Below are 6,455 nucleotides of genomic sequence, written 5' to 3' on the forward strand. Positions count from 1 at the left end.
CCTCACATATGATTACCCAAACCGAGTTTGTTAATATCCTTAAAATTAAGATGCGTGAGCTTCCTGTGCGAGAACCAAATATCATCAGAAGTTGCTTTCACAAGCAAACAAACATATGTCATTCCTTCAATAGTCTTGTTATCAAGATGATGCATCTCTCTTTTTTATTTTGGACTTAAGAAGAACATCGTTTTATTATTTATGTTCAATTACGTATCCTTCTTCATCAAATGAAACTTTTTACCTAGTACTTGCAACCAATTGAGAAAACGATTAAATTTTCTCGTAATCCTGCAACATAAGCTACCTTATGGATTGTGAATTTCCCATTTGTCATCATGACATATCCTTTAATTTCTCCCATCGCATTGTTTCTAAACTTGTGTCACACCCCCAAACCGGAATGGCGGAAACGTTCGGGGCGGAGGACGTCATGTACAATATCATAACAATGAATAATAGTAATCAAAGCAATAACAACCATTGTATTAATAATAAAGTGTTTACATTGTATTCAAATCAGAACTTGATTGACTCCCAAAGTAAATAAAAAAACAAAGACTTGAAGCTACTATGCTCCATCTTCTCAGACCATGTGTGTGTACTTGTCTACTATTTTCCTGAGAATACAAGTAGTTTTGAAAAAGTGTCAACATTTAAGTTGGTGAGTTCATAAGCATTTGGTATGTAAAAGTATATTCTTTGTTCTTTGAAAATGTAAGTGAATTTATCCAGAAAATCCTATATTTTCTATAAAACTGAATTGTGAACTGTAAACTGAACTGTGAACTGTTTGCTTGTAAAGTAAATATGTTTATCCTATAAAATCCTATATTTTCCATAAAACTGAATCGTAAGCCGTAAATTCTAAACTGAACTATGAACTGTTTGCTTGTAAAGTAACTATGTTTATCCCGAAAAATCCTATATTTTTCCATAAAACTAAATTGTAAAATTAATTACTCCAAGATCGAAAATTGTACGTATATTACCATAATTAAAGTTCAAATGTAGTCTTAATTACTCCAAGACCGAAAAGTGTAAGTATATTACCATACTTGATGTTGAATTGTAGTCTTAATTACTCTAAGACCGAAAAGTGTAAGTATATTACCATACTTAAGTTAATGACATGTAGTTTTATTCATTTATAAAACCATTTGAAGAGATGTGTTTTCACGTAAAAATAAGTGTATAGTCAATTTCACATAAAATAAAGTATCGTCGTTTATTATGTGCATTTTCATAACCGTTCTAACAAATGATTTGCCTGCCGCGACGTTCTTTAAGCATCGAACTGTTTGATATTTGTCACCCACAACCTACCGGTTTGGCTGTAGCTATTAGCTAGGGTGTAGGGTCATCTATTTCGTATAGATATATACACAAGTATCACGCTCTCCGAAGGGAGACACAGGTTATAAAATAGGACTTCCATGTATACCTTGATAGGTACGACGAAGATAATGTCTCACAAATGTCCAACGAGTTTACATATTTTTGCAATGAAATCGTTAGCATATAAAATTGTTACCTCTTTCGTAATAGTTATAAAATATAAAAATAATCGTATTTTTATATAATCGTTTCTATCCCAAAAAGAGTAAAATAATGCGAATGTTCTCTAAACTATACCTGTTATAGTTTAAAATGTATATTTCATTGAAAATGATAAGTGTTGCGTTTTAACATATTTTGCATGTAAATTTTTACTAATTTTGTGATAACGTTGTTTCATATATTTGATGTTTTCTTATAAATGGTGTTGGGTTTTGAGCACAATAACACTCCTTTGGTGCACATGCAACCCTAAATGCTTTGGATCTATGTTTTCTCTAATTCTACATGCATTTTCAATTTTTCCAAAGCATTCTCCCTATCTAGCGTATAATTGAAGCTATACAATATAAACTTGGTTTGGATGCTTACCTCTTTAGTTGGGTAGAGTTATTGACCTTTGACAGCTTGAGCACCTCAAGTGTGATGCCTCTATTGGTTCACAAACACCAAAGTGCAAGAGGAGGCTTAAGAGAATAAGTTGTCTATCTTCAAGAGATGGTGTAGCCGATTTTGGCTCTAGGGTGTTTTATTTATAGTGTTGCACATGCTAGGGTTACAATGTGTAAACCATAATAACTCATGACTTTCCACATTCTCGTGCTCCATGGCTCTAACCTCCATGGACTATCCATGGATTAGTTTAGCGCACTTACATCATCATGGATCATTGGCCCACACTACAAAAATGATTGATTTACATAATCAATCCCCCTATATTTAATTAGTCTCTTTTGATCACAAAATTAATTACAAATGAATTCTTGATCAATACTAATTAAATAATATGATTTTATATTAAAATATTATACTTGTAATATATTAATAAACCATAAAAAACATTATTCGCCAAATCCATCCTATCAAGTTGACTGGTGAAGGCAACCCAAAAAGGACCACACTACAATTGGGGCAAGTAAATCCCAGTTATAGTTATCGGCTTAGACACCAAATCCAACAGTCTCTCACTTGGATAAGTCTAGTAAGCATAATTGCCAATGTGCAGGATCTGATTTAGCAATCGTAAGCTTTCAAAAGCCACTGTCAACTCTGACCTAGTCAGTGACACATACTTTAGATAAGGGATCATATAATCCCCTGTTCTCAAGATATCAGCTGGACAAATACATGGAAAAATGTCATAAGTGTTGTCCAGCAGTTGTTTCCCGATTTTTGATTTGTCTAACATAGAACATAACTGAACACATCAATTTAGTTCTGACCGGGCCCGACACATAAGTCAAAATAGAATCATCGAGGAGCCCAATATATCGCTTTTAATTATCTTAGGATAAAAGGGAACAGATAAACTTTTACATTATATGCTTGTACTAACTACACATTAAATCATGCACACCGATACATTTTATAACATCAAGTTACTGAAGCATTTTCGTATCATCGGTTCACAACCAACTTGTAGTCAACAACTCATATATCTTAGCTTGAAGAATTATATGATATTATCATCTCACGATCACTCGAGATAAATTCCATAGAGTGATTCAAGTGAGTGCGGATTGATCCAATACTCAAATCTTATTTCAGAAGTACTCATGAATGGTGTAGCACACCTGTTGCTATGCCTAACTCCTAAAACAAATCAGAAGGGTTTTAAGCATTCTAACACTCCTAAGGTGTACATGAAACCCTAGAAACATTGGATCTATGTTTTACTATGATACATGCAAAATTGATTTTCTAAGGTTCTTAACCTATCTAGCATAACATGGGGAACTTTTAAACATAAATGCTAGAAGAAGAACAAACCTTTTATTGTTTGGATACCTTGAGAACCTTGTGAGCCTAGCACCTCAAGTGTGATGCCTCAAATATCTCACACAACACCACAACACTTGGAATAACCTTAAGAGAAGTTCAGTAAACATCAAAATCAGCTAGCCCTCTATCTTGTACAAGTAGTAGTCCGATTTTGCTAGCATAGGGGTCTTTATATAGTTGTGGCACAATTAGCTTACACCATGTAAACCCTAATGTCATGGCTTTCCATTTTCCATGATCCATGGGTTTGTAACCTCCATGAACTATCCATGGAGCACCTTATAGGTTTTAACCCAATCTATACAAACCATGGATCATTAGCCCACTATACAAGAGTAGATAATTTACACAATCTATCCCATATATTTAATTAGTCTCTTTTTGATTACTTAATTAATTCTAAATTAATTCTTTGATCAATACTAATTAAATAATATTATTAATATATAAGAACTTATAATATATTAATAATCCTTAAGTGTCCTTTTCTCATTTAGTATATCCAAGTGTTGCAATGCCATGCAACCCAAATGGACCATGCTAATCGGGTCAAGTACATCCCAGAAATAGATATGAACTTAGACACCTAATCCAAAAGTTTCCCACTTGGATAAGTCTAATAACTGTAATCGCAAGAATGAGTTCAAGAACCGATCAGCAATCGTAGCTCTTTCAATGTCTCGTGGAATTGAGATGATGATGATACGCCATTTAAGATAATTGATCCTATAATTGTCTGTTCTGGATATCAGTCGGACAAATACACGGAACAATGTCTTACTTATTGTCCAACTGTTTGTTTCGATTTCTGATTTCTTTGATATAGAACTTAATTGAACACATCAACTTACTTCTGACCGAGCCCAGTACATGGGTCAACATAAAATCATCGAGGGCCCAGATATCGCTTCTAATCCAAGAAGGAACATATAAACTTCAACTCATATACTTGTTCTACTACTTGTTGAATTATACACAAAGGCACGTTTTATAACATCGAGTTACCAATGCATTTTCATACAATCAATGTATAACCAAATCATAGGAAACAATTGATATCTCTAGGTTTGAAGACTTATATGATATTACTATCTCACGATCACTCGAGATAAATTCCATGAAGTGATACCAGTGAGCGTGGGTTGACTCCAATACTTAGAACTTATGAGCACTCATGAGTGTTGTAGCAACACTTTGAAATGTCCAACACCTTAGACATCTACAACCAACTACATGTCAGTCTTGATTTATATCTACTTCCAACATATTGTTGACTATGGAGAATTTGAATAATATGAAATAACATAACATAATTATTCTGGAAGTCAAAATATGCAAATTGAAACGATAGTAAACGATTGACAAAAGATAGCAACACTTTACTCATAAATAAACACAACTTTTATTCATCATCAAATTTCAATTACACTTTACACATTTCAAAGCTATCTAACTACTAAAACTAATATCATCCTTCAGCCCTATGCGCCTCGCATGCTGGAGATGCTTAACCCTGCCCAGTCCCTTCGTGAGAGGATCTGTCGGGTTCTCATCCGATGATACCCTCTTTACCACGAGGAGTCCTTCTTCTATTCGATTTTTGATGAAATGGTATTTTCTGTCGATGTCTCTGGATCTCTCGTGATCCTTTGGTTCCTTGGCTAAGGCAACTACACTTTCACTATCACAGAAAATATTGATATGCTCCTTTATAGCTGCTACAAATCCAAAGTCTTCAATGAAGTTCTTTAGCCATATAGCCTCCTTTGATGCCTTTCTTTCCGTTATATACTCTGATTCACAAGTTGAATCAGCCACTGTCTCCTGCTTGGAACTTTTCCAAGAAACTGCTCCTCCGTTTAAGCTAATGACCCAGCCTGACTGAGAGCGGAAATTATCCCTATCAGTCTGAAAGCTAGCATCACTATACCCTAATACTCTCAAGTCATCACTCCCACCGAGGGTAAGGACCCAGTCCTTAGTCCTCCGCAGGTACTTGATAATGTTCTTTCCCGCAGTCCAGTGAGCCTTTCCAGTGTGATATCTGCTGACCATGCTCAATGAAAATGCCACATCAGGATGAGTACAAGTGATAGCATACATGATCGAGCCTACAGCGGAAGCATATGGTACTCGACTCATCTCTGCTATCTCATTCTCTGTACTCGGGCTCTGAGTCTTACTCAGTCTGGCGTTACTCTGGATCGGTAACTCTCCTTTCTTGGAATTTTGCATGCTAAACCTATTCAGCACCTTCTCCAGGTAGGTACTCTGACTAAGTCCAATTCGTCTTTTACTCCTGTCTCTCAAAATCCTTGTCCCTAGGATATAGGGAGCTTCTCCAAGGTCCTTCATAGCGAAACACTTCCCAATCCAGGACTTCACTTCTTGCAGAGTTGGGATGTCATTTCCTATGAGTAGTATGTCATCCACATACAATACAAAAAGCTGACTATACTCCCACTAGCCTTGACATATACAAAAAATTCATCTTCACTCCTCGAAAATCCAAACTCTTTGACTTTTTGATCGAAACAAAGATTTCATCTGCGAGGTGCTTGCTTTAATCCATAGATGGATTTCTTAAGCTTACACACTCTATTAGGGTACTATGTACTGAAAAAACCCTCTAACTGACTCTTGTAAACATCCTCAGCCAATTTTCCATTAAGGAAAGCAGTTTTGACATCCATTTGCCATATTTCATAATCATGAAATGCAGTAATGGCTAGCATAACCCTAATAGACTTAATCTTCGCTACTGGTGAGAAGGTCTCATCATAATCAAATCCTGGAGTTTGATAAAAGCCCTTTGCAACCAGTCGCGCCTTATAAGTGTGTACATTACCATCCATGTCGGTCTTCTTCTTGAAGATCCATTTGCACCCGACTGTCTTACGACCTGTTACACTGTTAACAAAGTTCCAAACTTGATTGTCATACATGGATTGTATCTCGCTGTCCGTAGCCTCTTTCCATTTAGCAGCCTCAGGGATTTCCATGGCTTCCGTGTAGTTGTTAGGATCATCCAGACTTACCAGTGTGTTATCACTGATAAGTGTATCACCTTTTGTAGTACTATGGAAACCATAGTAATGCTCAGGTGCATTCCTAAC

This window comes from Lactuca saligna, chromosome 7 (genome assembly GCF_052625555.1).
Source record: "Lactuca saligna cultivar CGN05327 chromosome 7, ASM5262555v1, whole genome shotgun sequence".
NCBI lineage: Eukaryota > Viridiplantae > Streptophyta > Magnoliopsida > Asterales > Asteraceae > Lactuca > Lactuca saligna.